General features: G+C 42.4%; 1 protein-coding gene across 1 annotated transcript in view; it reads left to right on the top strand.

Annotated features, from left to right (window-relative positions):
• Positions 1-10,639: 10,639 nt before the first annotated feature.
• The window catches only part of mylka (myosin, light chain kinase a), a 38,295-nt gene continuing 33,368 nt past the window's right edge, over positions 10,640-15,566 (top strand). Inside the window, exon 1 of the mRNA XM_042763117.1 lies at positions 10,640-10,834. The gene's annotated coding sequence lies outside the window, so the exon portion shown is untranslated. The remainder of the gene's footprint in view (positions 10,835-15,566) is intronic.

The following is a 15,566-nucleotide window of genomic DNA, read 5'->3' as shown; positions in this document are numbered from 1 at the left end:
ACCACAGGCTCCTCAAAAACGCAGCACTGTCTTGTCCTCCACTACACCTGCTCCTCTTTCCAGAGGATCAACAAGATGAGGCTGTTGTTGTGTATCTAGCATAGCATTAATGATTTAACACAAGTTAACAACACATTAGTGTGATACCCAAACTGAAAGATTGTTAAATGTTTTTAAATGGGTCAGATGGTATATATATATTGTGACGAGCGTCCTGAAGATTCATCAGCGTTGCCCTAGAAACAAGCGAGGAACACCGGCCAATCCTCATCACCGGCTGATCGGTCACAGCTGCAGCTCATCAGGCGGCGGCTACATAAGCCATGCAAGCCCTGCCACATGTGAAACACTTCTCCATGAGACTGAGCATTAACTCGCTCTCTAATTTCTCCCACAGACAGCAGCGTGTGACTGACCAGCCCCACAAGAGTACAGCATGGATCCACTGCACAAGGATGAAGGAAGAGAGCACAGCACCAGAGCACCCACCTGGACCTTTCTCTATATCACTTGTAAATAAACCCACCCTCCAGGGCATTTACCGAGCACTCCTTGTCGTGTGATTCTTTACCCTGTGACACTGGTGAAGAATGCGGGCATATGAGTGAAGAATTACTGACAAGCGATCTCCTTCACCTCAGCTTTTTTTTTTTTTTTTTTTTGTTGTTGTCTCCGGTTTTGTTGTTTCTGTCACAGGCGAGCGCTCCTCCAACATGGACAAATCCTCCAGCGGCTCACTGAGGAAAGAAGGAAATTCTAGCCCACCTGGGGTTGTCCTCGATCTGTGCCACTCAGAATGCATCATGTTAGACTGACTTCTCTGAGCCCTTCCCCGATCTCACCGGCAGGCAGTTGGGATGAGGAACCCAACCACCACCTCAGAGCTCATGGAGGCTATCGAGCTGGCAGATGCGACCCAACATCGGGATGCGGGGGAGCGAGCACCGCCGTTTCCCCGGAGGGTGGTCCAGGATCGAAGTGCACCGGAGGGCACCAAGCGACAAGTAAGCAGGCGAGCGGCCCATGCCAACGGAGGCCCCCGCGCTTCCCAGACGGACCTGGCTGGCAGGCTGTATTGTGCACCGCGACCTGCCGGTTGGAGCTCTAGAAGCGGATGTGAATGTAAATGGGAAACCGTTCCGGGCCATCCTGGACTCCAGCAGTGTGGTCACAATTATTGTTGCTGGTACAGCACGAAGACTGAGACCATATTAGAGCTGCCCACTCACATCCCTTGGCAGGACATCTAGGGGCCACGAACACCATCCAGCGGATCCGCGACCGCTTCCAATGGCCGGGCCTGGAGGCCAAAGTAAAGCGGTTCTGCCAAGCCTGTCTGACTTCTGCCAAGTGACGTCACCCAGCATGCCCCCCACCCCAGCCCGCTGATACCGCTGTCCATCATCGAGGTGCCCTTTGAGCAGATCGGGATGGACCTTGTGGGGCCGTTGCCTAAGTCTGCCTCGGGGCATGCACACATCCTGTTGATTGTCGACTATGCCACCTGGTACCCAGAGGCAGTTCCCCTCCAAAAAGCCACCGCCAAAGCCATCGCCCAGGAAATATTCCTGCTCTCCAGCGGAGATCCTGACCGATCAGGGTACCCCTTTTATGTCCCGGCTAATGGCTGACCTCTGCAGTCTACCATCCCCAAACCGACAGACTGGTTGAACGTTTTAATCAAACTCTGAAGCAGATGTTGAGACTAGTGTTTGCGGAGGACAAACGCAACTGGGACCTTATGATCCCCTACGTCCTCTTCGGGATCCGCAAAGTTCCTCAGGCCTCAACTGGCTTCACCCTGTTCGAGCTCCTCTTCGGCTGACAACCCCGCGGCCTCCTGGATGTGGCAAAGGAAGCCTGGGAACAACAGCCGGCAGCCCATTGCTCGGTGATTGAGCATGTATAACAGATGAGGGTAAGGATCGACTGAGTCATGCCATAAATGTCTGGGAACACTTAAGAAAAGCGCAGCAGGCTCAACAGCGCCACTACAACCGGGCAGCCCCACCATTGGAGTTCCAGCCTCCTGGCAAGATCCCTACACAGTGCTAGAAAGGATTGGGCTGATAACTTACCATGTGCGCCAGCCAGGAACGAGGAGAGCTGAGCAGCTTTACCACAGCAACCTTCTTAAAATGGGTTGGGACTAGAAACCAGCTCGCATCCCTCGCCGTCTCTGATCCCGTGGTTGTAGACATCAACCCCTGGGCTGCAGCATCTGGTTGGTCAGTTCTCTGTGTTCTCCTCTCTTCCTGGGCAGACCAGCATCCTGCAGCATGACATCCGGACGCTGCCAGGGTTCATCGTCAGGCAACGGCCCTACCGCATCCCTGAGGCTCATCGGTAAGCTACTGAGGAGGAAATACAACAAATGCTGAAGTTGGGGGTGATAGACCATCACACAGCCAGTGGTCCAGCCCAAGTGTTCATCAGCAAGATTCATCAGCATCGCCCTGGAAACAAGCAAGGAACACTTGCCCATCCTCATCACCGGCTGATCGATCACAGCTGCAGCTCATCAGGCGGCGGCTACATGGGCCATGCAAGCCCTGCCACATGTGAGACCCTTCTTCCTGAGACTGAGCATTAACTTGCCCTCTCATTTCTCCCACAGACAGCAGCGTTTGACCGACCAGCCCCGCAAGAGCACAGCACGGATCTACTGCACAGGGATGAAGGAAGAGAGCACCCACCGCACCGGAGCACCCACCTGGACATTTCTCTATATCACTTGTAAATAAATCCACCCTCTGGGGCATTTACCGAGCACTTCTTGTTGTGTGATTCTTCACCCCATGACTATATATATTAACAGTTACAATGTTGTGTTTTGAGTTAGGTATTATTAACAGTGGTAAGAAACTATATTTGTTGATTTAGTGCTGTATGAATAAAACTGAATTGAATGAACCATAAATGTAGATCTGCTTGCTATTGTCAGATGTAAACTTCATAAACAAGTTTTTATGCAGTAAGACAATTTGTGATTTTTTTTTTTTTTTTTTTGATTACAAGTATTTAGCTCTGAATAATAAATTATCTCTTCCCTAAATATGTGTATGCTGGCCTGGAGAGGTCCATGCTCCTGTCTGAAGTGCATATAGGCTGTCTATAGCAAATATGGGTTCAGACAGCAAGCCTCAAAGCCTGGGTGCAGAGTCAGATGCTGCACAGCAAGTGTGGGGGTCACATTCTCCACTAAGACCAAGAATGCATCTAACCTCCTGCAGCACTGACTTTCCTCAATTGTGACCATGGCCTCACATTTCCCACACATAATGAAACAAAAATGTGTTTATCTCTCTCTCTCTCTCTCTCTCTCTCTCTCCTGTGTTGATGAAAAATCGCTATATCATGTAACGTTAGAGTCGGATGTTAACGAGTGTGACACGCCTGATCGATGCGTATTAGTTTCTGTTACCGGTAAGTATCAATACTCATAGATGACCAATATTAGCTTTACCATTGCCTGATTAAATATCATTAGCTAACGTGTGTATATTTGTAAGCTAACTCTGGTCTCTCACCAAGACACCTGCCTTGTTCTCCTCACACAACTCAATTTGTTTCTTCTGACCATTGTTCTGTCTAATCCTGGCCTGTCCCTGCTCTCTCGACCGCATGGCAGGCTCATGGTCCTGTGGTCTATCATAAGTGTAAATAAACACTTAAAATTTCTTCAGCGTCCGAACTGTCATTGCGATTCATTGTTCTCCTATGGACTGCACTCCCTCTCGATGCGTCACTTCCGGTTTTGGCGGTTTTCAGATGTGGAAGTAAAATTCTCTCACAAAAATGACTCCAGAAGCCATAATAGCATATTTTAAAGTATAGTTCAAAGAAAATCTAGTTCCTACATTATTTGTTTTATACATCAACTCACTCGGGTCTCTAACCTGGAATATGCACTTTAAGCTGTCACTCATCTTAATTCATCTTGATCTCACAAAGTTCTGTTATAATCAATGAAGCTTTACACCACACAATCAATCAATCTCACGTGTACTATTTTTTTATTCTTAGGAGGACCATAGCAGACAAATAACTGTTCTGATTTTCTCCACAGGGCAGCTCTGTGGACATAGTTGTTTTAGCTTTTCCTGGTCTGGGTTCCGAAAAGGAGGAGGACAGAAGGCTTGCAGTACGATGGGCCGTGGAACCAAGGCGGGCACCTTAGGAACATACCCTGGCCCGTATACCTTCATGGTGGAGGGGGGTAACCCTGGTAGAACCATTCCTGCAGGAACTCCAGCACTGAACCAACTGGGCAGTTAACTGGGTCCAGCTGACGGTTACTGCACCAAGAAGTGAAAAGACACCACTTTGTGGCGTACAATTTCCTCGTGGAGGGAGCTCTGGACTGGAGTATGGTCTCAACAGCCACAGTTGAGAGACCGGATGCTAAGAGCTGTGCCCCTTCAGGGGACATGCCCACAGTTTCTATAACTCTGGGCGGGGATAAAGGATGAAACCCCCGCCTGAGATAGATGGTCCCTCCTGATTGGAATCTCCAGGGGAGACCCTTCAAGAAGGAACATAAGGTCCGAGAACCATACTAGGGCTGGCTAGAATGGGGCTACTGGCAGAAGACTGACCCCATCCCAGCGTACTCTCTACAGAACTCCTGGGAGCAGAGCAATCGGGGGAAAAGCATACAGATGAATCTTCGGCCATGTCTGCACCATGGCATGCAGTCTGAGATGAGCTTGATGAATCAAAGGGAAACAGAGGTCACAGTGCGAGGTCTCCTGAGTTGCAAACAGATCCACCTGAGCCTGGCCAAACACTCTCCAAATCTGATTCACCACATCGGGGTGGAGTCTCCATTCCCCGGGCCTCGGCCCCTGCCTCGACAGGATGTCTGCCCCCTGATTGAGATGTCCATGGATGTGCACTGCTCTCAGGGAGAGGACTTTCCCTTTGGCCCACAGAAGGATCTGGTGTGCCAGTTGGTAAAGTGGGCACGAGCACAGACCACCCTGGTGGTTGATATGAGAGACAACCTTTATGTTGTCCGTATGGACCAGCACTTGATGAGATCTGGGAGAAAGTGTTTCAGTGCTTGAAACACGGCTAGCATCTCCTGGCAGTTGATGTGCCATGTGAGATGGCGACCACTCCACAGACCGCAGTCTGAGCGGCCACTCATGACCAGTCCCTGAATGGTGAAGGAGGTGTTAGTCATTAGCGCTACACGATGACAAGGAACTCCCAGCACCGGGCCCTGAGATAAGAACCAAGATTTCCTCCACATGTCTAAGGCACGTAAGCATTGCAGCGTGACCTTGATCATGCAAAGTGTATTTCCGCTTCAGTGAAAACCCCTTGGTCTTGAGCCACCACTGCAGGGGTCTCATGTACAGCAGACCAAAAGGTATGACGTTGGATGCAGCTGCCATCAGACCCAACAATCTTTGAAACTGTTTGACAGTGAGTGACCGGCCTTCTCTCACTCTCGCGACAGCCATGAGGATAGATTCGATCCAAGCAGGAGACAAACGTGCCTGCATCACGGTCAAATCCTACACCATGCCCAGGTAAGTGGGTCTCTGTGCTGGAGAAAGCACACTTATCTTGGTGTTTAGTCTTAACCCCAATTCTTTCATATGGGCGAGGTTAGTGTCGACAACAGTATCAACAGCATTGCCGAACAGGCCAGAAGATGCCAGTGGGTCGTCCAGTAGGAAAACCCTGTCCTTCTCTTTGATATCGGACAGGGTCAACAACATATGCCGCTCCATAGCCACCATGGCTGCTATAGACTGCCCAATAGCTCTGGTGGTCTCCTTGGTGGCACGGAGGGACAAATCTGTGGCCCAAAGCAGCTCTTGAATATCATCGTCCTTAACCTCCTCTAATTTGTCAAGCTCTTTTAGCAGGTCTTTTAGCAGGTTTTAGCCATGGTGTGCAAACAAGCCCCAGCCTGACCTGCCACTGTGTATGCCTTACCCACCAAAACCGAAGAAGTCCTCGGCAGAAGCAGGACCCAAGCCACGAGGAATGCTAGTGAGGGCGTCCTCCTCAAAGATCACCCATCGGGAGCAGATCATCCGCAGTGAGAGCCGACTCAGTGTGCTCTGCTCCTAAACAAACAACACACATGTTGTGTGTATCCCCTCCTGTAATGAAGCGCGGGCAGGGAGGAACACAACGGTTGAAACGTTGCTTGTCAGTAACATTTTCCATTTTTATTAATAATAAAAGTTGTACAAAAGTTGTACACTTGTACAACACAACATGAAAGACCATCTTAGCACTGCGTTTGACACAATTGACCACAACATTCTTTTGCATAGACTAGAAAACTTTGTTGGCATTAATGGAAGTGCATTAGCATGGTTTAAATTGTACTTATATGAACGCCATCAAATCGTAGTAGTAAATGAAGAAGTATCATATCGATCACAAGTGCAGTATGGAGTACCTCAAGGCTTAGTACTAGGGCTGTTACCCTTCACACTTTACATGTTATCCATGGGAGATATCATCAGGAAACACTGTGTTAGTTTTCAGTTTTTTGCTTTTGATGTTATGCTCTATATTTCTTTGCGGCCTGGCAAAACATACCAATTTGAAAAACTAGCGGAATGCATAGTTGATATAAAAAACTGGATGACGAGTAATTTCCTGCTGCTCAATTCTGTGTTAACTGTAGGACCTAAAAACATTCCATGTAATAACCTAGAACACTGTCTAAGACTTGATGGCTGCTCTGACAATTTTTCGTCATCAGTTAGGAACCTAGGTGTGCTATTTGATAGCAATTTTTCTTTAGACAGCCACATTTCTAGCATTTGTAAAACTGCATTTTTCCATATCAAAAATATATCTTAATTATGATCTATTCTCTCAATGTCAAATGCAGAAATGTTAATCCATGCGTTTATGACCTAAAGGTTAGATTATTGTAATGCTTTATTGGGTGGTTGTTCTGCACGCTTAATAAACAAACTCCAGCTGGTACCACAACCAGGAAGTATGACCATATTAGCCCAGTTCTGTCAACACTGCACTGGCTACCTATTAAACATCGTATAGATTTTAAAATCGTGCTTATTACTTATAAAGCCCTGAATGGTTTAACACCTCAGTATTTGAACAAGCTCTTGTTACATTATAGTCCTCCATGTCTGCTGCGTTCTCAAAACTTTGGCAATTTGATAATACCTAGAATATCAAAATCAACTGCGGGCGGCAGATCCTTTTCCTAATTAGCGCCTAAACTCTGGAATAACCTACCTAACATTGCTCTGGAGGCAGACACACTCTGTCAGTTTAAATCTAGATTTAAGACCCATCTTTTTAACCTGGTTTACACATAACATACTAATACGCTTCTAATATCCAAATCCGTTAAAGGATATTTAGGCTGCATTAATTAGGTAAACCAGAACCGAGAACACTTCCCATAACACCCGATGTACTTGCTACATCGTTAGAAGAATGGCATCTACGTTAATATTAGTCTGTTTTTCTCTTATTCCGAGGTCACCGTAGCCACCAGTTCCAGTCTGTAGCTAGATCAGATGGTCACTGCAGTCACCCGGATCCAGTACGTATCCAGACCAGATGGTGGATCAACACCTACAGATGACCTCTACAGCACTGAAAGACAGCGGAGACCAGGACAACAAGATGAGCCCCAGATACAGATCCCCTGTAAAGACCTTGTCTCAGACGACCACCGGGACAAGACCGCAGGAACCAGTTGAGTCCTCTGCACAATGTGACTTTGCTGCAGCCTGGAATTGAACTGCTAGTTTCGTCTGGTCAGAGGAGAACTGGCCCCCCGACTGAGCCTGGTTTCTCCCAAAGTTTTTTCTCCATTCTGTCACTGATCGAGTTTTGATTTCTTGCCGCTGTCACCTCTGGCTTGCTTAGTTGGGGACACTTCATTTACAGCGTTATCGTTGACTTGATTGCAAATTATTGCAAAGATACTATTTAAACTGAACTGAGCTGGATGATGACATCACTGAATTCAATGATGAACTGCCTTTAACTGTCATTTTGCATTATTGACACACTGTTTTCCTAATTAATGTTGTTCAGTTGCTTTGACACAATCTGTTTTTTTTTTAAAGCGCTACATAAATAAAAGTGACTTGACCATCACACACAGAGTGCTTACTGAATGACAGGAGCTGTCACTGTATCTACCACATTGTGCTTTTATACTTCCTGGTCACTACATCACCCCGTGACATCTCGCTATTCCATTGGACTGATTTCACACGTGATTCAGAGTGTGGTCACGCAGAAGTGTTCCCAAAGTGTTTCAACGCAGCGTGAGTTCCTGAAGGGGCAATCAGTACTGAACAAAATTTCAGCTTTTTGAGCAGTGAGTGGGTTGTAACAAAATTAAACACCTCTTATTTGCCATTGCTTTCAAGAAATCAACAGATGTGTCTGGCTACTCTGCTTAACGCTACAAAAACACATTGTAAATAGAATAGAATAGAAATGTAAATAGAATGACCAATGAAGATGATTATATGAAAAGTCCCACCCCACAAGTTGACAGGATTGGGTAACATGTTGGTGACGGTAGGAAACGGGTGTTTTTGAGACTATGGTACACTCTAATTTTAAGGAGAAGATGCTTAACAATTGTGTTGATTGCTCAGTTAGCACACTGTTTGTCTTTAAGCATACTGAAAAGACCAGACAGACATGAAAACAATGTTAAAATCTTAATTTTCACCACAGGAATCTTTAAATAATTGAGCATGGTCATTTAGTAAAGCCATAACTGTACATTTCTGTCATGATTTACTCACTTTTGTTTTTTTAAGTGAACTGTCCCTTAACTGTATTGAAATGCTGTAATCCTTTATCAGTCCATCTCTCTCTCTCTCTCTCACTCTCTCTCTCTCTCTTTTTCAGGCAGATGTTTTGTCTAGGGTTCAGGCCAGTACTGCCAGAGAGTGTTTACTTTATGTTTCCTGTGGGCGATTTGTGTCCCTGGAAGTGCAGCTGATGCATCAGGAACCTCCTCTTACTGGAACACATTTGCAGATAAGACCCTCCACACGCTGTGTTTACAATATTTTTACAATAAACACCCAAATATTGTAAACTACAAGCTTTATAAAGAGAATACATTTGGTAAAATCAATTTTTTTGAGGGTGCTTCTTTTACACTTTCTATGTCTTTTTTTTTTTTTTTTGTGTGCCAATATTTCTTTAAATCCCCCAGGTAGCGCAACAGTTTCCTCAGTAAAGATTTTCATGAATAACTGGTCATCATCAGTGGGTTTGTGAATGTCTCCATTTTGTGCTTGTGGATGTAAGTGCAATCTCATTATTTTTGAATGAACTATTCCTTTAACTGTCACCTATTCATTATCAATGGCTGGCTGCTCCTTCACACCAACACAGATCTGTCTTATCAATTTATAGACTGATATATTGAAGCTGTCATTAAGAGTCTTATTTTCCATGACACACAGTCACTTCTGTTTTTTGCCCTAGTCTTCTTGTCCTGTCATTAGTCAAATGTTGACAGGAAGGACCATGTCATTGGTGATGCTAAAGATCCCTCATTCAGGAGATGTTCAGCAGGTGTTTTCCGTATTCAGAACTAAAGTCAAAATCCATACACAAATCCAAAAACACAGAGACATACACAAGATCGCCATTCCACATGTTCCTGGTGATCTATAACCTGCTGCTCTCTCTCCTGCTACACATAAGATCCGAGAACATATATTTCTCACAGTCATATTTCTTTCAAAGTCTCTCATTATTTAGCCAAAGGCAGCAGGACTTGGTTTATGCTTTGCTGAAAGTCTAGTAGCCAATCAGTGTCATTGTGCAGAGCCAGATGTTGGGTTTGTGTAGTGGACGGCTGGTTTGTATAGGGGGTTGTTAAATACCTGCCATGCTTCAGTTTTTATGAGCTGTTTCTACTTGCACTGAAATATGTGCAGTACCCTTGTACATTTGGTCATGTGTCCATCAGCCTGGCTTTCACTTTCAGTCTTAACATGTGTTGACATACTGCTGACAGATTATATGAATTTTCTCTGGATTTCACAATTTTTTTGTGAAAAAAATTATGAAATCCAGAGAAAAAACACTGGATTCTAAACACATTCATATATATATATATATATATATATATATATATATATATATATATATATATATATATATATATATATATATATATATCATAATTGAAAACAGTTGCTGCTTGTGCTTTTTCTTTGATGGATAGAAAGTTCAACCGAACAGCATTTATTTTAAAAGTCTTTACTGTCACTTTTGAGAAGTTAAATGCATCTATGCTAAATAAAAGTATTATTTTCTTAAAAAAAAAAAAAAAAAAAAAAAAAAAAACTTACTTACCGACCCCAAAGTTTTAAGTATAAAGTGTTTTAGACAGTATTACATACATATTTCCAACAAATACTATGCTATAATCCTATAATAAATACTGCTTTATGCTTTGTACACATATCCAAAAGAAGCCTTAGGTAAAAAATATTACATAAACAATGAAAACATGTCCTATATTCACATTCGTCTGGCTTCAAAGGAAAACAGAAAGGCAGTAAGGCACACATCTCATTTTTAGTCTGAGCAGTGTTCAGTCCTCCCCCTTCAACTGCTATAACCCTGTGACCAATGAGGAGCTCTCAGTCTGTGATGTTAGGATCCATGCCAGCAAGTTCGGTGCCGACAGGGAAAACACGTTGAGAGCAAATCAGAGTCAGGACAGTGAGTCTGGACACACTCTCTCCGCTGTGTTCTGCTGAACTCCTGTGAATGACAGACGTGCAGCAGACGGACACTAATCTCTTCAGAGTCCAACACAACTGTCTGGGTGAGTTTGCTCTGACTCTTTATGCAGCTTAAGATGGGATGACGTTTAAGCAGTTTAAGTTTACCTGTGAGAAATGTTGATCTCACACTCAGATATTAGTTTAAATGGTACACTAATGCACAATTTGAATGAAGAGTGCACTTTCTCTGAGAAAAATTGGCATTAAAATTCAGAAAGCTTGGCGGGTTTTTTGTTTTAGATAAGTTATTCTCTATTTTGCAAAGTCAAATGTAGACCACTTGTAATATTTAAAATTACTCAGTTTTTCTGCTTCATATTTTAACTTCCACTAATTCCATGTGTTTCTTGCTGTTTCTTTGTAATTGTTTGTGAAATCTACTAGCAATTTCAGAGAGAGAGAGAGAGAGAGAGAGGTTTCAAAGTAGATTCTACACCATTCTTTTCCGTCTAGGACACCTGTATGAACTGACTTTATATATCCACTAAAAATCACCAAAACACCAACTGATTAAAAATCTTTGAAAAATGATGAAAAACAGTTAGTTAAGAGAAAAGCTTTTATACTTATATATTCTCCAACTTTGTTATTTGGTATCTAATACATTTTTAAGTGTGAAAAAAGTGGCCACATACATTTTGAGGACACTGCAAATAATGTTTATTGTGAACACATGAAATATGACGATGCCCTTACATACAGTATACTGTAGGAGGTGTATAATGTGGGTATATTTCCAGTTATTCCACATTCTCTCATGTATAATTACCCCTAATCAACATAAAAATGACGTTTATTCTGGTCAAATGTCTTTGATCCAAATGCTGTGGTTAAATTCCCAGAACAGGAAAAGTGTCTCAGTGAATGCATGATGTGCAACAATGCCCGTGAAGATGAATGAAGCCTCAGTTTCGTGAGGTTAATGAATAGACGTTTGCCTTTTATTAAGTTTATTATGTATGAAGGGTGAGGTGTATCAGAGGGCGTTACTTTCTATAAAGCCCCTTCCTGCTGTCTTTTTTTCTGAACTATGACTGGTATGATCAGTTTTTTTTTTTTTTAAATAGGTTCCCCTCCCTCTCTTTCTCTCCACCCTCCAGATGTGTTAAATTCAGTGCTTTAAATGGTCATATGCAGGGTAGGTGCTCTAGTTAGGTGGTTATATTGTGTTTCAGAGCTGGTGAGATTAGAGGACAGTGACAGGCTCTTTTCATGTCTTATGTGTTTGTTCAGAATCCTGAACACAAATCAATGAACACAAATGTTTCCTCTTGTTGTGTGTAGGCAAATCTATACAAAGTGTCTGTGCAGCTGGCTGAAATTACATTTAACAAGATGCCTCACCACCAGAGTGTGTTTTCTGACAGGACAAAACATTTTTGGGGCTTGATTACATTGTTTTACCTGAGGCAGAACCACACAACATACAGGGCAAACCCTCATTTTTGACTATTTGTTGAAGTATAGTCATACAATATTATTTATTTATTTTTGATTATATATATTTTTTACATCAAAAACAATCATCTGGTCTTCACCAGCTTCTATAATTATAAAAGTCATATTATGTGGGATAATACATAACAGATTTTGCTGTTATTTTTTATCCAAAAGCAAAGGAGGCCAAAATGCTGAAACCATGACTGTGCCTCATTCTGCTCCCTAGTTTCCCTGTTGTGAATCAGAACAACACAAATTTGGATATATCAACAAGGGAAGCAGTTGTTGCTGTCATCACTCTGAGGAGAATTATAAGGCCATTTCCGAACAATTTGAAACCAATCATTCTTCAGTTTTTACATTCTACAGGATGATTTACAAACAGAGAACACTGATGAAAATGGAAAATTCCTGTCAGGAGCAGAAGTCTTTGAAAATGTGCACCTTGGTGTGTGTGTGTGTGGGTGTGTGTGTGTGTTTGTGTGTGTGTGTGCGTGTGTGCGTGCGTGCGTGCGTGCCTGCGTGTGTTTATGATATATATCAAAAATTGGGGATGAAATTGATCGAATATGGCATTTTAAAAGATTTTATCAAAAAAAGTAAACATACACACACACACACACACACACACACACACACACACACACACACACACACACACACACACACACACACACACACACACACACACACACATATATACAGTACGTACTGCAACTTTTGAATGGGAGATTGTGTAAGATATAAAACTACAATCCAGAAAAGACTGTATGGATAAGATGGGTGTATAGGGTAAAGCCTGCTCCCTGGCAGATCTGGTTTGCATCTTTAAAGTTACATTTGAACAAGCCACAGTATTTGTAGAACAATGTCATGAGAACAGACTGAAGTAGTCATTGTACTCACAATGTTTCTCCACAAACACTTCAAGCCTACTGTCAAACACTGTGCTGAATGGAGGGGTGATGATTTGGCCTTGTTTTGCTGCCAAAGGACCTGAAGACCTTGCTGTCATCAAGTCACCCATGAACTCCCTCTTTATACTAAAGTATCCAAGAGACAAATATGATGTCATCATTAGGTCATTTTCTTGACATTTGTTTTATAGGAATGTCATACTAATCTGCAAACATGCTTGCAGTTCTAATCATAATTTAATTTAACTTAAATTTTGAGCAAACATCTGAGTATCTGTATGTGGCATCCAGGAACAATGTGTTACAGAGAGCAGAGAGAGAGGGAGTGAGATGTGTGCTCTCTCATTCTTTCATACTGATCTCACTCACTTGTATTCTTTAACCTGTGCTGTGGATGAGCAGACACCTGTGTGTATGGTTTGCCTTGTAGCTCTGGGAAATAACCACCGGTCAAGGAAAATGTCAGTGAATATACATTTAGAATAGATCTGACAAGCTTGAGGGGAAATTGACACTGTGTTTTAGAAAATTGTACATGTTAAATGTCTCTTGTAAAAAATAAGTATGCTTAATTGTATTGAATCTGCACTTGTAGTGTACTTTGAATCTTAAAAGTATATATAAAATACATGTATAATATAATGCTACTAAAATAAAAGGCCAGGCAAGTATACTTAAAAAGAGTACAATTTCAAAGCAAAGTTTTACTCTAAAGTGCATTTTAAATATTACATTACATTTTATGTTTTAATAATATTAATGATATAAGTAATAATAATCTTTGGTTGTGCTTTTAAGAAGCACTTATTTCCATGGTGTTGACTTACATATTTAAAGCACATATAAAATACTAGTTTTTCAAACTTTTTTTTCAAGCATGCACTTAAATCACAATTTCAGCATATAGTAGATGCTTTACCAGTGCCACCTGGTTTTGGAGAGGTCTTAATAGTGCGAAATAGACTTACATGTTTTCCTCTTTGCTGCCTTTGAAATACCTAAATCTGTGCATGTTCTTGTGGCGCCATCAACCAATCACTGTTGTTATGTGACGTTATATTTCTGCAGCTGAAGTCACATGCCATTTGCATTACATTACTAGATGTAACTATAGTCCAGATTAAAGATTCATAACCAGATGAAGAGTGAATTTAATAAATATAGCATCATAATAGTTACTATATTATTCAAATATTTTGATCCACAGATCATGATGTTTTGTGAAACACTATCCTGTCCTGAAAGCCCTGGCCTCACAGGCTGCAGATAATATAATTAAAGTTTGTTTGTTGAATCAGGTCATTATTGACTGGGAGCCATTCTAAACAGCCTCAGCTCAACACACACACACACACATGGAGAGTCAGTGGAATATGTACTGTGCAGTGTTAAACCGATAAAGCTTTGGCTCTGTTCATGCTATCAGTGCCTCAACAGACACTCAGAAAAAAAAACTAAAAAAAAAAAAAAAAAAATTAAATAAAACATATGCCTGTCTGCAGCTATGCTGATAATACCCCATTCTTTCTAACGAATGGCATATTTGCAGTGACATACAAATACACCTCACCATACATGGCATTATAATGTACCAATGTGTTAATTGCATGGTTAGAAATTCACATTTTGTAGATGCACCATCCATGGTAGCTTCAAGTCTTTTGTGGCAAGTACGTATCAGCTATGTACATTAAACGGGTCATATGATGCGATTTCAATTTTTCCTTTCTCTTTAGAGTGTTACAAGCTCTTGGTGCATAAAGAAGATCTGCAAAATTGCAAAGACAAAAGTCTCAAATCCAAAGAGATATTCTTTATAAAAGTTAAGAGTCAACCACACCCCCCTAAAATGGCTCATTCTAACATGCCCCCACATGTCTACGTCATAATGTGGGAAGATTTGCATAACGCCGTCCATATGTTCACACAAAGAAAGAAAACGTAACTTTTATTCTGGCTGTAGTATTGTTGTTGCCACTGCACCATGTTGTGGAAATGCTGTGTGCTTCACTGTGAAAGCGAAACTACTTTGTTTGGCCTTCCAAAAGAGGACGATTTTCGCTTCGTCATACCTAGAGCTGATCCGTGCTTGTCGTTGAGGAAATACATCAACTTCGCACTGTGGATCGCTTTCACTGTGGATTGGCATTCACCGTGGTCGTCACATGTGGTTGCCACAAGCCTGCTCCTTCATCGAATCCGCCAACCACACCGTTCTCAAGCCGGCCTCCGCTCACTCTAGCCCGCTGTGTGTTTACACAGCGTGATGCAACGCAATGTGTAAAAAGACAGTATAAGTCATTATAATAAGTAACTATGTCCCCACTGGATGCAATAAATGCTTCATTTGTAATGGGTTTTATTGGTTTTGACTTGTCGTGCCGGGAGATGGCATCACAGTATGGTGAGGGGCGTA

Source organism: Cyprinus carpio, chromosome A9 (assembly GCF_018340385.1).
Source record: "Cyprinus carpio isolate SPL01 chromosome A9, ASM1834038v1, whole genome shotgun sequence".
Lineage (NCBI taxonomy): Eukaryota > Metazoa > Chordata > Actinopteri > Cypriniformes > Cyprinidae > Cyprinus > Cyprinus carpio.
This window is presented reverse-complemented; position numbering and strand designations above follow the sequence as displayed.